The sequence below is a fragment of the Alligator mississippiensis genome, chromosome 5, assembly GCF_030867095.1.
Source record: "Alligator mississippiensis isolate rAllMis1 chromosome 5, rAllMis1, whole genome shotgun sequence".
In the NCBI taxonomy this organism is placed as follows: domain Eukaryota; kingdom Metazoa; phylum Chordata; order Crocodylia; family Alligatoridae; genus Alligator; species Alligator mississippiensis.
In genome coordinates, this window is record NC_081828.1 from 156,722,682 (window position 1) to 156,740,297 (window position 17,616).

At 45.5% G+C, this 17,616-nt stretch overlaps 1 long non-coding RNA gene across 1 annotated transcript; it reads left to right on the forward strand.

Annotated features, from left to right (window-relative positions):
- The first annotated feature begins 20 nt into the window (after positions 1-20).
- On the forward strand, positions 21-17,402 carry LOC109285831 (uncharacterized). The gene is made up of 3 exons (XR_002093707.2): positions 21-169; positions 745-821; positions 15,545-17,402. It is a non-coding gene; the product is annotated as an uncharacterized LOC109285831 (long non-coding RNA).
- The last annotated feature ends 214 nt before the right edge of the window (positions 17,403-17,616 follow it).

Below are 17,616 nucleotides of genomic sequence, written 5' to 3' on the forward strand. Positions count from 1 at the left end.
GAGCGCGGTCCCAACAGCCCGGAGCGGCCCAGGAGCCGGCGCGAGTCCCGGACCCGCCGCAGCTGCAACAGGGCGGGCGGTCCGGCGTTGCCGCCGGGCTGGGCTAGCGGCTTCGAGCTTGTCCCTGGGCGACCAGTGGCAGTGCCCTTTGCAGGTCGGAGCCTGGATGGTAAGCAGGGATCCTGGTTTTCTCTGATATAAAAAATAAATACAAATCCCAATTTTCGGATTAAAAAAAGTAACCCCAAATCCACATTTTTTCCGTGGTCAAAATGAAACTCCGCTAATATATACCTATATATATAGATAGAAATGGCACTATCTACACACACATACACAAACAGACAGACAGTGCTCTAGCTATCTATCCTGTATGTTTAAAAAAAGTAACCCCGAATCCACATACAGGTTTCCCTCACTTTATGCAGGCCCTGTGCTTGTGTGTACTGTCTGTTGTTGGCAAGTACCAAAATTGTCTTGTAAAAGTAGTAGAAATGGGTCTGGGGATCAGTACAGTCAAGGTCTTTGTTACATTGTAAAGTAGGTTCCCTTTATGCAAATTCAAGTTATACAGTGTTTTCCACAGCATAAAGTGAGGGAAACCTGTGTGTGTGTGTAGCATTCTTCTTTTTCTTAGTATTTTTCTGGATCATCTGCTTTTTCTAAGAAGTACTGAGGCATGGTACGAATGTGCTCCCTCTCCAGTGGCTTCTTAATACATTTCTTCTTTTGTTTGCTTTGCAGTTTACAGAACTGTTTTATATAGTCTGGCACAGGACAACCAGCCTGCTGAATAACACTAACTACACTTCGTAATAAAGGTTTGTCATCTTCAGTAAAGAAAGTGAGTGCTTTTACACACACACACACACACACACACACACACACACACACACACACACACACACACACACACACACACACAGCTACTCCTCACTTAACATCGTAATTATGTTCTTGAAAAATGTGACTTTAAGCTAAACAATGTTAAGCAAATCCAGTTGTCACAGTACTTACCTACTAGCAGGCAGCAGCCAAACAACGTTATAACCAAACATTGCACGACTTTAAACAAGTATGTTCTCTGATAGTTCAGCAACATTATAATAAAGCGACCTTAACCAAGGAGACATTAAGTGAGGAGTACCTCTGTGTGTGTGTGTGTATTTGGGGTTACTTTTTTAGCTGAAAATTAGGGGGGGGTTATTAGAGAAAATCAGGATCCCTGATGATAAGGCTGCATGATGGGCCAGGAGACAGTAGAAAAGGGGAAGGCCCTGCATCTGGGGTGCAGAACTCCTCACCTGGAACTGAGTCTCAATCGGGGTGCCGCGAGCTCCTGTTAGCAGTGCTGTGGGGTGCCACATACAAGAAGCAATGCTAGGCCTGCAAACACCTACACACCATTCACAAGATGAACCCAGCAATTTCCAATAGGAATCACAGAAATCATAAAGAAGTTGGGCTGGAAAGGACCTTTACAAAGGTTACATCTAGTCCAACCCCGGCATCATCCCTATCCAAACCATCCTCTACAGTCCATTTCGGCTCAGATCAAGTGTCTTGGTGATTTGTGGGCTAAGATCAGGGCCAGATTAATGCATAGACAAACTAGGCACATGCCTAGGGCCCTGAGGTGCCCAGTGTCTTGGTCCTTCTCTCCGTGGCAGCAGTACCCCCTGGGCAGGTGGCTAGCAGGCCAGGGGCTGCCCAGGCTTAGAGGCAGCACCTGGCTAAGTCCAACACTTCCCCAGCCTACCAGTGTGCGTGTGGATTTAGAGAGAGAGAGAGAGAAGGTTCCATGGGTGACTGGTGCCTCTTGAGTCAGCAACTGGGAGGGCGGGGTGGTCCCCTGGTGGCCGATCTCACTGGCTGGTGGGGAGGGGTCCCACGGCAGATCTCACTCACCAAAAATCAGCCGCACTGCTTCTGGAAGTTCTGTGGCCACTTCTGGAAGTGGCATGGCCGCTTTTGCTGGCAGCCCTGCTCCCTGGCCAGCGCTTACAGGGGGGGCACTGGTGTTCCCACCTGCCCCCCTGCCCACTGGCTAAACACAGAGCGTGGCCTGACAAGGGCTGCACCGGTGCTCTCAGGGGGTGCATGTGCACTCCTGTGCACCCTCTACATGTCGTCACTGGTAGGGGCCCAGAAGTTTGTTTGCCTAGGGCTCACTAAAGGGTTAATCCAGTTCTGGCTAAGATCAAATAGGGGTATCTGAATCCCAAGACCTCTGGGCTTGGGCCTTCAGTAGGGTGCCTGCCAATGGATTTTGGAGTATTTGAAGTAAGGGTGAGAGCCTGAGACAGAGGATGCTTGCCAGTTGTACTGCCATACATGGTGTTTAAAACAACTGAGTTCTGCCTGCCCAGTCGATATGGTTTTTGGAACAATTGAGTTGTACTCAATCAATATGATTTAAAACTGATTTGGCTGATTCAACCTGGAACACAAAATATATTAATAATAAAAAGGTCCTATACAATCCATCATTTAAACTGTACATAAAAGTGTCACCAACCCTGAGACAAGACATAATGCCCTAACCTGCCACAGGAAAAGCAGGGGGGCCACAGCAGCCAATGTCCTGGTTCTATAAAAAGGTGGTTAATCTACACTCAAAAGATCCAGGGACACAAGCCCTCCCCCCTACATAGGAAGGCAAAACCCCTCACAATCCATACCAATCTGACTGTGGGGTAAAATTCCTTCCTGACCCCAAATATGGTGATTGGTCTGACCCTGAGCAGAGGGGGAAAACTCTCTAGCCAGGAACTTCTGGCTTTGGTCCCAGAAGGAGCATTGGCACACCCCAAGCTGAAAAACACCCAGGACGGCTTAAAAACACCCACAATGTCAACAACATGCTGACCTGCTGTGGTCTTTCAGGGTTCTTCGCAACAGAAGATCTACTCTGTTAATTTTCTATAGTCAAATAATGAGCGACAGCTAGGACCTGGCATTTCCAAAGGGTGCCTTGAGTCTAGAACCACTACAGGAACCTTGCTGCCTAAATGCCTGTTTTTCCCCTCCACACTGGTACAGCACGTGTTTCAAAAGGTTCAGCACAGCTAAGATGAATGCTAGGCTATGGGGCTCAGCATTCTCTGCTGGAGAATTTATACACTCTGCAGTCCCAGTCTTGTCAGTTCTGGGATGAAAGTCCAGCATACCTTTTCCTAAGAACTTAGTTGCAAAATGGCCACATCTGCATGCGATAAAATAGACATCACCTGTGTTATAGTCCTGGAGAGTTTGTGACTGTTTTGTCAAGAAGGGGCTGAGAAGTAAATTTCTCCTTCTAGAGGGATTTGGGGTAATTATAAACTTAGGTAATAGGACCCACACACTACAGGGATGGGCAATTTATAAATAAGTAGTCCACACTGATTTTGCAAAACATACTGAAGGAGCTTAATTTTATTCCCATTAGTAGCCCCATCAAAACCAATGAAACTAGTACCAGGGTCTTAAAGACGTAAATCTTTGAAGACCAGAGTTTTAGGCAAATGTCTGGCTTTACTCAGGATCAGGTCCTAATAAATAAAAACAGGGTTGACTCAGTTTCAGTCATCCCTGTGGATCCTTTTGAATATGTATTGCACGAATAGTAGTAGAAATAGTGACTCTTAATTTCATACCATTTATCATACCTATCTATGTAGCTTGGGGGGAAAAGGGGGGTAGAGAAATTACACCCTTTCCTTGCATAGCTTTGCCAGCCAGTGTAAATACAGTTATACAGACAAAAATGTCCTTTTGCTGGGATAGATCATTTCATTGGGGAGCCATGTCTTCACTAGATGAGCCTGCCAATCTTCCAGTAAACCCTGTCTAAACCAGGTCTACTCTACAAATGTTTCCTGGCATAACCTGTTGGCTGCAGAGATAAAAAGGTATAATTTGTGACCAGTACAGAAGCCCCTAGTATAGACACAGTTACACAGGCAAAACTCTGCTTTTGCCAGTATATCTTATTTCAATTGCAGAGTGGAGCAGGTATAAGCTACATTAGTAGAAGCATGGCATTGCAAATATAAGTGACATCCATATGTCATGTGAGGAGCACCTTGCTAGTATACTTGTGTAAGTTTTTAGTATAGTCCCAACCTACTACACTTCTAAGTGCCAAAATGTTCTTGTATTTATATAGGTTAGAGTGTGATTATTTTCTTTAACCAACATAGGCATGCTAGTAAATGTCATAGTGGGACATAGCTATACCTGAGTAGGGGTGACTTATAGCAGGGGTGGCCAAACTGCAGCATGGGTGCTACAAAGGACACAGGCAACCTCTGTGTGTGGAAGGCAGGAGATTAGGGAGGAGACAGGCAGCACAGTGAGAGATAGGGCAGGGAGCAGGAAGCAGAGCATCAGGTAAGGTAGGGGACTTATACCTCATATTGAAACAACTGCATTTACCTTACAAGTGTTTTATCAGGCAGTGATGGGGGCAGCAGCCACTTGATATGAGGATGACAGTCTTCCAGGGAATAGGGAAGTCATGGGTGAGTGTGGAGATGACTGAGAAGGCCAATCTGAGACCTGCATGTCCTACTGCGGACATGGAAAATAGTTCTGGGAGGAAGATGTAGACCCTGATGATGTCAGATCACAGCTCTTTCCCTTTGTCTCTCTCATCTATCCACCCCCATAGTGAACTAATGCTTTGTTGTACATCATCACTGGGGATGACTCAGTGCTTGAGTCTCCCAGGCATTTCTTTAAATTGGCTTTCAAGATCTACTTAAATCTCTTCTTTTGCCCACCTCTGGGGTGGTGAGCATCAGTGAGTTGGGAGCCTAGGACCACTTAGGAGCTGGTTGTCAGGCATGATTATGACATGTCTTATCCAACGGAGCTGATGCCATATAAACATGGCTTTTTTGCTGGTGGTGTTTGCTTGAGCCAGAATGCTGGTGTTTCTTCTCTCCTTCCAGTTGACAGAAGATTTTCTGAAGACATTGCTGATGGTAACATTCCAAAGCTTTCAGGTGTTTCTGATGTCATCCAAATTTCACATTCTTACAGGGGGTAGGAATGGCAATAGCTTGGTAGACAAGAAGTTTGTTTCGGGTCCTGATGTCATGATTATCAAAGACATGATTTTGTAGATGTCCAAAGACAGCGCTGGCAGATTTTATCCAGTGTTGAATATCACTATCTTTATTTATTTTTTGGGAAAAATGGCTACCCAAGTTGTGGAAATCATAGAATCATAGAAAATTAGGGTTGGAAGGGACCTCAGGAGGTCATCTAGGCCAGTGTTTCTCAGCCTTTTAAGTAGCAAGTACCCCCTAACTTCTGAAAATTTTAATAAGTACCCCAACACTCAATTTTCCGGGAGATTTTATATTTACAGACTAATGCGTGCCATATGTTGGAAGAAGGGCTGTGTATATAAGGACGTGATATGACAGATGTCTGAGCTGAGGTGGGTAGGGTTGCTACCTTTTACACCAGGGGTGTTCAAGAATGTACCTGGACTACAGTTGATGTTGGCCAAAGCTAGGAGGGCTGAACCCAGTGTTGCACAAAGCGTGGCACACCAAATTAATCCTGGGGAGTTTAAAGTGCTGCGCAATGCGCAGCACACCAAATTTTTTGCCATAGTTTTGAGAGGAGGAAGGGGAGAGAGAGACAGGGAAAGAGGGCAAGAGCAAAAGAGAGGGAGGAAAAGAGGGAGAGAAAGACAGACAAGGATATAGGGCAAAAGAGAGAGACACAGGGAAGGGGGGAGGGAGAAGAGAGAGAGGGAAGGGGGGAGAGAGGGAACAGGTAGCAAGGCAGGTGGTGCAGGCAAGTAGTGTCAGCTGCTTCTGGGGCCACTGCAGCAGGGGTTGGGGTGATGGGGAGAAGCAGAGGCCCGCACGGTGGTGAGGTAAGTCTGTAGGGCAGGCGTCAACAACCCCCGGGGCACACATGCCGAGCAAGGTATGCGAGGCCATTTTGCTTGGCATGATAAGTCTGTAGGGTAGGGGTTGGCAACACCTGGAACCTGCGTGCCAAGCATGGCAAGCAAGGCCAGTTTGCTTGGCACTCCACTGCCAGCCCAGGCTCTAGGTAGGTGCTGCCAGCCATGGAGCCTGGGCTGTTCCCAGCAGGCGGCTGGGAGGCTGCAAGCCCTGCTGCAAGTAGCCCAGGCTCTGTGGCTGGCAGCAGCTACCCAGAGGCTGGGCTGGCTGCAGCCAGGGGGCTGCAAAGGAACTGCTCCAGGCTCCAGCATCCTGCAGTTCTGAGCAGACAGTGGGGGTGGGGCCCTGAGGCAGTGCAGCCCAGAAAAGCCCTGTGCCACTGCCTGCACCACCTGTATCCAGCCTGGGCCCTGGGCAGCTGCAACAGGGAGGTTGCAAACAGTGGCACTGGGCTCCGCAGCCCCAGCATCAGCTCCATGCCGGCAACTGCACAGGCGGCTCAAAGCACAAAGAAGGTTTATCCCTGCTCTCTGTTCTGAGGCACAAGTGCAGTCACTGCCAGCACAGAGCTGATGACGGGGCTCCAGAGCCAAGTGCAGCTGCTTGTAGCCAGCTGGGCTCTGGGGCAACTGCAGCAAGCAGGCTGCAAACAGCTGCACCGGACTCCAGCCCTGGCATCAGCTCCACGCTGGTGGCAACTGCACACGTGCCTCAGAGCAGAGAGCAGGGATAAACCTGCTCCACTCTGAGGGGCACGTGCAGCCATGGATGCGCATGCACATCAGCATGGAGCTGATGCTGGGGCTGTAGAGCCCGATGCAACTGTTTGCAGCCTGACTGCTGCCTGCTGCAGCTGCCCCAGAGCCTAAGCTGGCTACAGGCTGGGGCTGGCAGCAGCACAGGGCTTTTCCCTGTGTTCAGCAGCAGTGGCACTTGTGGGGCAGGCAGCAGCCCCCCTCCCCTCACTGCAGCCTGCCCCAAGCACCGAGAAGAGCCTGGTGCCACTGCCAGCCTCCTGCCCTCAGTGAACTGGAGCTTGGGTGGGCTGGGTCATGGGGCCAAACCCCACAGTGCAGGAGGGAGCGGGGCAGTGCCCTGCCCCTCCCGCACTCTGGGGGTCTCAGTCTGCCTCTCCCTGCCAAAGCCCAGGCAGGATAAAAAAGAAAGAAAACTTACCTGCTTGTTGGCAGGGAGTGCACGGGTATCTGTGTGCTCGCCCTCCTCCTCTTGCAGCAGCCTTTGGCCGGCTTGGAGCTGGGGGCAAGCAGCTGGACGTGAACCTGGCAGCAGCAGGGGGAGCAGTGGTGCCCCCTTGCTGCAGGGGTTTTCTGCACCCACATACCCCCTGCCTGTGTCTTGCGTACCCCCAGAGGTTGAGAAACTGCCCACAGGTTGAGAAACCCCACAGGTTGAGAAACTGGTCTAGGCCAACACCCTGCTCAAAGCAGGACCATCCCCAACTAGATCATCCCAGCCAAAGCTTTATCTAGCCAGGTCTTAAAAACCTCCAAGGATGGAGATTCCATCACCTCTCTGGGTAACCTGTTCCAGTGTTTTACTACCCTCCTAGTAAGAAAATTCTTCCTAATATCTAACTTAAAATTCCCTTGCTGCAACTTGAGACTATTTTTGCTCCTTGCTCTGTCATCTGCCACCACTAAGAACAGTCCAGCTCTATCCTCTTTCAAACCCCTCTTCAGGTAGTTGAAGGCTGCTGTTAAATCCCTTCCAGTTCTAATAGTGAAGGGATTCGTTTCTGAACCACTGCTTGGGACAATTGCTATCGTGTCATCATGAAGAAGTTTGATGATGGTAACACATTTTGGCAGGCATCCAAATCTCATCAGGATCTTCCATAGGACCTCTTTGTTGACTGTGTCATAACCCAAGGGTATGATTTTGTGTGTGCTTCGGCACTGCAGAATTATTTCCCGCCACGAGGAGCTTTCTTTGCACGGTGCAATTCTCAGTTGCAAAGAGAAAACCCCGGGGAAAAGGAGTTCCCGCCATTCGCATGCAAATTTTTTCCCCACTATTGGCTGTTTCTAAATTATTCCCACGTGGCGGCTAGCGATTGGCTTGCTAGCCATATAAGAGGCTTGAGCGGTTTCCGCCCAAGTTGGAGAACTCCAAGGAGAACCCCGCAAGGGAGGACTCCACAACCATCTGGAGGAGGAGAAGGAGGACTTCACATCTTGTGAAGAACTCTGAGCGCTGCGGAGCCTAACAGACCCAGCGTGTGCCTTAAGAAGGATATAGGGGCCTGATCAACCTCTATCCTCTCCCCGTCACCGCCTAATCCCTCGACAAACCCTTCCCTGCGCGCTTTTGTTCCACGGAGCCTAGCAAACTTTGTGTGTGTGTGTATCCAGAGCTCTGCCCGAGTTATTTCAAGAGGCTTGAGTTTTTCTACGGGTCTTGTTCATACGAGTTTTGTAACTGCAACTTAAGCAAAATTTTCTCCTGCCTGCACCGCAACCATCTACGGTGTAATTAAAATAATCTTTAATCAACCACTACGCGTCCGTGCCTAATTCCAGTCCGCCGGCCTGCATTCCCCGACCCACGTGCCAGGGCTGCTGGCCACAGCCCGCTGCGCGCCCCCGAAAGCCTCAGACCGCTCCCGGCCCGCGCAGATTGGATCAAAGTACTTAGGCAGGTCAATGAAGGCCATGTAAAGATCTTGGTATTGCTCATGGCATTTCCGCAGCTATCTAGCAACAAAGATCATATCTATTGTACCTGTGAGTGGTCTGAAATCACACTGGCACTTGGCAAGAAGAGTGAGTCGATTGAGGAAAATGCCAGCAAGGATCTTCCCAGCTATGGACAGGAGTGCAATACCACAGTAATTGCCACAATCTAATCTATCACCTTTCTAGAATATGGTTATGATTCTGGCATCTTTCAAATTACTTGGAATCTGCTTATGTTTCCAGATTTTCAGAATAATGGCATGTAATTGGTGAGAGAGCTTTTTTCCACCGTGCTTGTAAATTTCAGCTGGTATTCCATCAGGACCACACGCGTCATTGTCTGCTTAATGACTTCCAAGGCCTCTTAATTAGTTGGTGGATCTGCAAGGTAGTACTTAATGGGGTATTGTGAAATGGCTTCAGTGGTATTGCCTTCAACATTAGAATCGTAGTTTAGGAGCTCTTGAAAATATTCTTCCCACCATACATTGATGGTGGAGCTGTCTATAAGAGTGTTGCTCCATCTCTGGACCTCAGATAGCTTTGGTTACTCTGAAGAAACTACATGTCATGACTGTTGGCAAACTTTTGTATCTCTTTTGCTTTGTCCTTCCACAGTTTGTTTTTTTGCTCTGAAATGTTCCTCTGGGTCTTGGCTTTAATGAAGTCATTGAAGGCTCTCCTTTTTCTGTCAGTGAGAGCTTGAATTTCTCTATCTTTCTCATTGAACCAGTTCTGATATTTCTTTGTGGAGAAGGCTACAGATTTTTCACACACCTCATGGATGCTTTTCTTGAGGTTCTCCCAGTTATCAGTGGTATCAAGATCATCAGGGAGGTCAGAGAGTTTCTTACTAAAACTTTAGCACTGCAGGGGCTTTCAAGCACTGAATATTGAAGCTCTTTGGTTGCTTCTTTTGTTTACATTGTTTTGAGGTGATACAAATGGACGTAACAGAACATACCAAATAATGATCCGTCCAGCAGTCATCTGCACTGGTTATAGCTCTGACAATTCTGGACACACACTGTGACTTAGTTAGGTGCCAGTGTTTTGAGCAGGGGTGCATCCATGATTTCCATTTGTTGCTTTGACAGAATAGGGAGTTTGTGATGATGAGAAACTCCAGTTGGCATCTCTTGACGTCACTGGTAGCACACAAACCTCTCCACCATGTCAAGGTTGCAATCCTTGGGAGGATATAGGAAAACCAGCATAGGAAAACCAATATACTATACCAGCAAAGCATTTCTCTTCTACTGAAGTATGTGCAAAAAGGTATACTAGGGCCAAGTCTATGTATTAGATTTCTGTTAACACAATTTGCTGATCAGAAGGATAAAAAAGGGTGATGCTGAACCAGCATAACTATGTTGGCAAACATAGTAGACACACTTCACCCTCAAAACTGCTCTTGTTGAGTGTAGTATGTCTTGGTCACAGGGGTAGTAGCTTTTAATATATCAGTACAAAATGCAGCTCTGCTCGGATAGCTGCATCCATACTAATAATGTTTTACTGGTATTATTTATCCATATTCCCATAGCAGTAAAGAACTTTAAGTGTAAACAGAGTCAAGTATAAAGCATTTTCTAACAGTATGACTGAATCCATGCTAACAGAGTTCTACTTCTTTAACTGTATCACTGCAGCGTGCACAAGCCCAAAGCTCAAGTGTAAAACTCCTCCATCTTCTCAGTGATTTAAGCCATTTGAGGAAAGAGAAACCCTTGCAATGCTTTTAAGAAAAGGACTTTTTTACTTGGAGCAATTGTTCTTCAATGCCACTTTCAAAATATTTTAAGCATTTACAGGATTTTAATGTTATTTCTCTTCTTCCTCATTCAGCTCTTTATATTGTTGCATTATCATGCTGAATTGGAAGAACCATATGTGCTATATCTTTCCATTAAAACATGGCTTGCAGACATTTTTCAGGGTGGAAAGGAGACTGGAAACATCAGGACTAACTCAGATGACTACAAAGTGAGCTACGGAATATACTTGTAAATCTCACAAACTTTCCTATAAGACTGTTTTGTGCTCCTTCATACTCATATGCTATGAAAGGACCTGGATTCCAGTCATTTCCCCATTACAACACTGCGGTGCAGAATTTCATAGATTTTATAGACATTAGGGCAGGGAGGGACCTCGCAAGATCATCAGGTCCAGCCCCCTGCCCAAAGGGCAGGCAGTCAGCAGAGGTCAAATGATCCCAGCAAGATAGGCATCCAAGTGTTTCTTAAAGGAATCCAGAGTAGCTGCTTGCACTACCTCTGGGGGGAGTTTATTCCAGGCCCTGGGGACTTGGACAGTAAAGAAGTTTTTCCTTATGTCCAGCTTAAAACGGTCTTCCAAGAGCTCATGACCATTGGACCTAGTCTTCCCATGGGGTGCTCTGATGAACAGTCATTCTCCCAGTTCCTGGTGTACACCCCTTATATACTTATAGGCTCCACCACATCACCCCTGAGCCTATGCTTCATCAGGCTGAAGAGTCCCATGCCTCTCAGCCTCTCCTCATGAAGCCTGCCCTCTTGTCCTCTAATTATTTGCATGGCTCTCCTCTGGACTCTCTCGAGCTTCTCCACATCCTTTCTGAATTGCGGAGCCCAGAACTGGACATAGTATTCCAGCTGTGGTCTCACCAGGGCCGAGTAAAGTGGGAAAATGACTTCCTGGGTCTTGTTTCAGATGCATCAAAAGATACAGGCCAGAGTTTTGTTCGCTTTTCTGGCTGCAGCAACAAATTGGTGGCTCATGTTCATTTTATGGTCAATCATGATCCCCAAGTCTCTTTCAGATGCAGTGCTAGCTAGTGTAGCACTGCCAAGGCTATATGTGTAGTGTGGGTTCTTCCTCCCAAGGTAGAGCACCTTGCATTTCTTGGCATTGAATGCCATGAGGTTTTGATCCGGCCACCTTGTAAGCCTGTCAAGGTTGGCCTGGATTGCCAGTCTATCCTCTGGGCTGGCTGCACTTCTCTATAGTTTAGTGTTATCAGCAAATTTAGCCAGTCTGCTTGTAACACCCAAGTCCAGATAATTTATAAATACATTGAAGAGTACAGTTCCAAGAACGGAGCCCTGAGGGACACCACTGGTTATAGTGCACCAAGTTGATTTGGTTCCATCAACTGTCACTCTCTGGGTCCGTCTGCAGAGCCAGTTCCCCAGGCATCAGACCGTGAAATTGTCTAGGCCGCAATTCCCTAATTTTTCCATAAGGACATCATGGGACACCAGGTCAAAGGCTTTCTTGAAGTCCAAGAATATGATATCCATCTCTTCTCCTTGTCCAGGTGATGTGTCACCTGGTCATAGAAGGAGATCAGGTTGGTCAGACAAAATCTACCTGCCATAAAGCCATGTTGGCTCTCTCTCAGAATATTACCTTCTGTTAGGCTGTTGGTAATGGTTTCCTTAATGATTTTTTCCAGGATCTTTCCAGGGACTGAGGTCAAGCTAGTTGGCCTGTAGTTCCCTGGATCTTCCCTTCTCACTGTCTTGAAGATAGGCATCACATTGGCCCTCTTCCAATTGTCAGGCACCTCGCCCGAGTGCCATGAGTTCTTGAAAATCCTCGCCATAAGCTGTGCTATAATGTTACCTAGTTTCTTTAGCACTCTTGGGTACATTCCATCTGGGCCAGCTGATTTGTGGATGTCCAGCCTCTTAAGATGTTCCTTTACAAGATCAGTGGTAATGGTGGGTGCAGGTTCATCCTTCCCCTGGTGATCTTGCCTTTTGTCAGGCAGGGTGATCCCGCTGGGCTGATGGAAGACCGACACAAAGTAGTCATTAAGAAGATTGGCTTTTTCCTGAGTGTCAGTTAGCAGCTGCCCCACCTGATTTAGTAAGGGTCCAATGTTACCCTTGTTCTTTTTCCAACTTCCCACATATTTGAAGAAGGACTTTTGGTTGTCTTTAATTTGAGTGGCCAGTTTGAGCTTCATTTCAGCCTTGGCTTTCCTAGTTTGCTCCCTACAGGTCCAGGCCAGCATGAGTATTCCTCCTTAGTGATGTTTCCCATCTTCCATCCTTTATAAGCTTCCCTATTGAGCCAAGGGGGTCATCCAGCCCTTGTGCTACTTTTTCTGTGGGTTGCAATGGACTTCCCTTGTGCTTCAAGGATTGCATTCTTGAGGAGCGACTATTCATCATGGACATTCCTCCCTGCCAGATTGTGGTTTCTCAAGGCTTGAACAACTAGCCTCCTAAGCTTGTGGAAGTCGGTCTTTCCGAAGTCGAGGGCTTCTGTATTGCTCACTGACTTGCCACCTTTGCGGTGAATAGAGAAAGTGATCAACTCATGGTCACTGTCTCCTAGCTTCCCCTCAATTCTCAGGTCGCTGACTAAATCATCCCCTTTTGACTCCACCCCTGGATTACCAGACTACTTGGTCTTTCAGGGTTCTTCCAGACCCCTCTGGGTTACAAGCTCCTGGACCCCCTGGGTCTCCAGCTGTGTCCCCCAGACTTTGACCCCTCTCTGGGTCCTGGCCCTGCTGCTGGGCCAGTAAGACCTTGGCACCTGGCCCTGCTAACACTCGTCTCTTCTGGTCTGCAGACCCTTGGCTCTCTAGCCCCACTGATACTCAGAGCCTTTTGGGCTATCAGACTTCTCATCAGATCTCTCTCTCTCTCTCTCTCTCTCTCTCTCCCTCCCTCTCGGCTTCACTCTGAGCCTCTAGACCCATCTGGTTTCAGTCTCTTCTGGCCCCTCCTGGGCCACAAGTCACTGACTCTGCTTCACACACCTTTCAAGCTGTGAATTCCTGACTTTCTATGCTCTCACAAACTTTGGCTGGGCCTTGCTCTTTCCTTTGATAGACCCTTACAACTCTAATGGCACTGCTTTAACCATATCCTTTCTGGGCTGCAGGCTTCACAATCTGTGCTGGCTTTGCTTTCCAATCCAGCATAGCTTTGAGACTGTCTGACAGCAAAGCCGCTACCCTTCTATAGCCTGTCACAAACCACACACAGTTTTTCTGGAAAACCTTTCAGTCCTAAAAAGAACTTCAAAAGCATGTGCCTGCAGAAAAAAGTAGGCACCTCTGATAAGACCTGTGTTTTTTTTTTCTCAGGCTATCTCCTCCTGCTCAGAGTAACTTCTCAGCACTGACTTTGTTTATACAGCTGTACTCTAAATACCATTTCCTAGTCATCAGTGCTTCCCACTTTTATGTTCTGTTCTCAAACCATCAGCTGCTCAGCCATGGGTGTTTGACCATCTCCCAGGGAATGGGGCTCAAATTGATTTACTTGTTGGTTCAAATCCCCTCTCTTCCTTCTCTTGTCAATCAGTCAGGCTTCCTTCCTGCTCTCTAGTCAGGGCTGGCTCTCTCTAGTGGCTCTCTCAGGGGGGCTCAGAGCAGGAGTCACTGGACTGTGACAGGAGTGAGAAAGGTAGAAATAGCTGCAGCTTCTAACTAAGCAAGAACCTCAACTCACGCTGTGTCTGAAGTATGAGCTTATGGAGGATGTGGTAGATATGAGAATTAAAACTATAGCGTGGGAGAAGGACTCATGGACTGAAAGAGGAGGGTAAATTAACTGACTGTGACTGAGAGAGAAAAGTAAAGTCAGAAGGGGGAAGTTGGGGGTTGACAGAAAAAGAAAGTGGTATGAGGTGATTTTGTAGATATGTTTAAAGTTTGCATAGAGGAAGCAGCTTTAAACTTACTGTAATTTTGATGTTATTTTTATCCAACTTGGCAACACCAGAGACACAGTTTTTGTGTGGTTATGATGCCCATGACTGTTTTCCTTGAAGTTTTTGTGACATTATCTCACACATGCACCAGTACAAATGGTGTAGAACAGCTGGTGACATTTTTACCCTCAGTTATCTAACACGCTGGCCTAAGGAGAATTCCTTACATTTTAACTAACTGCGGTTATATTTACGTGTTAATCTTAGGATGTTCATTTATTGCTTCTGTGAGACTGGCTAACCGTTCACACTGCCACATAGAATTACTTTCAGAGTATTTATTCCAGAATAAAGTTACTTCCACCATATTTACATGGTAAGCTTCCCAAGCCTAATTAGTGATGCCCTCATGCATACTGAGGTGCTCCATCTGAGTCCCTTCATAAACTAAGAGCACTACAACATAGCTATGTCTATGCAGTGTTTAAGGTGAGCTGAGTAGGATTGCTGAGTGACATCCCTAATTAGCTTACCTTCATGCTATTTACAGCAGATGTGGATTTACGCCACTGGGTATAGTCAGATTATGTCTATGCTGCTTCCAGGGCAGTATTGATTGTGTGGCCAAGAAACCTGTCTTACCCATCCACTTCTGTTCCATGTGTACCAAAGCTGGAAATGAGGCTGGGACATTACCCTAGCGGTAGTCTGACAGCCACTAACACTCTTGGCAGTGGCACTTGGTGATGTCCTTAGAAATTTTACAGCCTCATTTTTGGGTTTGGCAGTAGGAAAGATTAGCCAGCATTGCAGAAGTAGAATACGCACACTTTAAGATTACCAAGTGAATATGTACACAATAATTAAAATGTTAATACCATTAGTCTTTATTTTTAGAGAGTCTAACACAATGTGGCCTTAGTCCATGAATGATGCATTTGGGTACTACAGCAATACAAGCAGTAATTATACTCACATTGTCTAATGCAGTTCCTGAAGGCATTCAGATACTATATGATGAGGATAGTAAAAAATATCTGAAAAGAGGAGAATATAGCAATTTGATTTATTCAAAGGGATGTTGTCAAATAATTTTTACTGCTTAGTCCTTTTCAGTGGTTGGAAACAACCATTTTCCCTCTACTATATTGCCCTTTTGCATTTGGCAAACAGCCTGTTGTTGCTTTTTGTTTACAAGGAAGTGTTAAATTAGCTGAGCATATTTAGTTTACTCCTTGCTCACATCCTATTGTATTTCTTATCGCTTTTTTTCAGAAATATATAAAGGAGCAGAAAGAAAAAGCAATTGGATAATATTTAAGTATTGCTAACCACAAGTTACAAATGCCATCAAACTTTTTGACAGACAATCCTGTATCTAAAATTGTCAGAGGCATGAAACTTCTGGCCTTGGTTTGTTCTTGCCTGTAAGAATACTGGAAGGAGTTTAGACTAAGAAACAGAATAAGCAGGTCTTTTAAGATACCCTGAACTGGAACAAAAGCTTCAGAATCCAAATTCGTTTTTCACATGAAATGCCCATGTACATGCATCCTTAAAGATGCAGTGGAAAAAAAAGGTTTGTATCCTATTTTGCTTTTTTATACTTTATAAAGGCATCATGAAAGACATTTGTCTTATATTTTGAAAAAATCTTATTAGGGTTTGTTTGTTTTTTTTACATTAAAAAATCCAGTTTTATAAATCCTGGATGACTATAATTGTTGATGACTTAAATGACTTAAATGTTGATGACCTGATGACTATAAATTGTTCCTGGATGACTATAATTCTACATACAATTTGGTATCTAGTAGGATGATATCTACTAGTCTGAAGAAAAGGAAACTGTAAATTTATTCTACAAGTGCCCTTCTGAATAAGAATCTCTTCAGCATAGCATATTAAGCTATAATTATTCAACACAGCGGACACATCTACCCATCCTTAAAGCATCCTTAAAGTTGCTATAAATGCTTATTAGTAGTATTTTGTTAATTATATAGCACCACACAGGGGCTTGTCGTTGTTAGGTTTCTTACCTTGATTGGCTGCTTGACTGACAAGTAATTTGAGTACTTAACACAATTGTAAAGGCTACTGTTCTTTCCCTGGGGAAAAATGGGGTTACTCTATAGTGATTTACAATATAAAGAATAACATATTTATTTTATATTTAGGAGGTTAATTTTTTACTGAAATAGTTATATTAGTACAGTTTTTAGTATTGACATGGCTATACTGGTGTAAAGGTGCCTCATACTGTATATGTATAGCTTATTCTTTATGTCTAAAACCAACTAGTGAAAATACCTTTATGTGCTTGCTGGAATCTATCCACTGGACTCCAGAAGGGTGGAATAATCATGACAGGTCAAAGACACCAAGCATACACTATGTGACCAAATGCAGCTGTTAGCCACCTGAGATCATGGAAAAGCTTTCTTGCCTCAAGGGAACTCCTTAAAGTCAACAATGGCTGCATAGCTTGCACAGCTCAACACACTTAATGAGGGCACCAAAATGCACAGACATCACTGTGCCCTGCAGGCACAGAGAAGGATTGGTCAATATGAAGATGTTTAAATTGCCTTTGAACAAGAGTCAGCATCTTAAAAGATAATATGCAGAGGTGGGCTTATTCTGAAGACCAAGGCACATGTGACTGCAGTCAAACACTGAACATGGACACACCTGTTAGCCTGCCATGTCCTGGAAAAACTGTGCACAGTAGAAGACATTGTTGGGCAAGAGACCAGGCCATATTATGTGCCTAATAATGGAAAAATCTGTAACTATGGTAGCTGGATAGAAAGACCAGCAGCAAGTATAACTTCCTCTGTGTTAGGAAGGTTTCCTGCTGTAGTTACATCAACAAATTAGACCCAACTACAGCAAACAGTAGCAAAGAGAGGGAATTTAGAAGGTGGAGGTTTAATGGAAGATCATGCATTATGCTCATTGTTATGCATGTATGAAAAAAAATAAAATTTGAGGACTCTGTGAAGAATGACAGTGATGGTAGAGGTCAGGGAGCCAGAAAAACGGGCCTCAGGAGTTTTTTTTCAGAAGATTGCTAGGTTCAACATATAGGTTATGCCACACAATTTGACAAACGTCATTAGGCAAACCCCCCCCCCCCCAAAACCTCAGTTTTCTTTGCATATTTTCTTTCTTCCTGTTTTTCTACAATAGTTCACATACTTGATACTGTTCCTTTGTGGCAGAGAGTGTACATGCTATATTTTAATCTGTTGATGATGTCAGTCCTTGCTTACAGAGGTCTCACAGGTGTCTGAAGCTGAGATGCATCTTCATAAGCAAGTCATATAATGTTTACTAAAAAT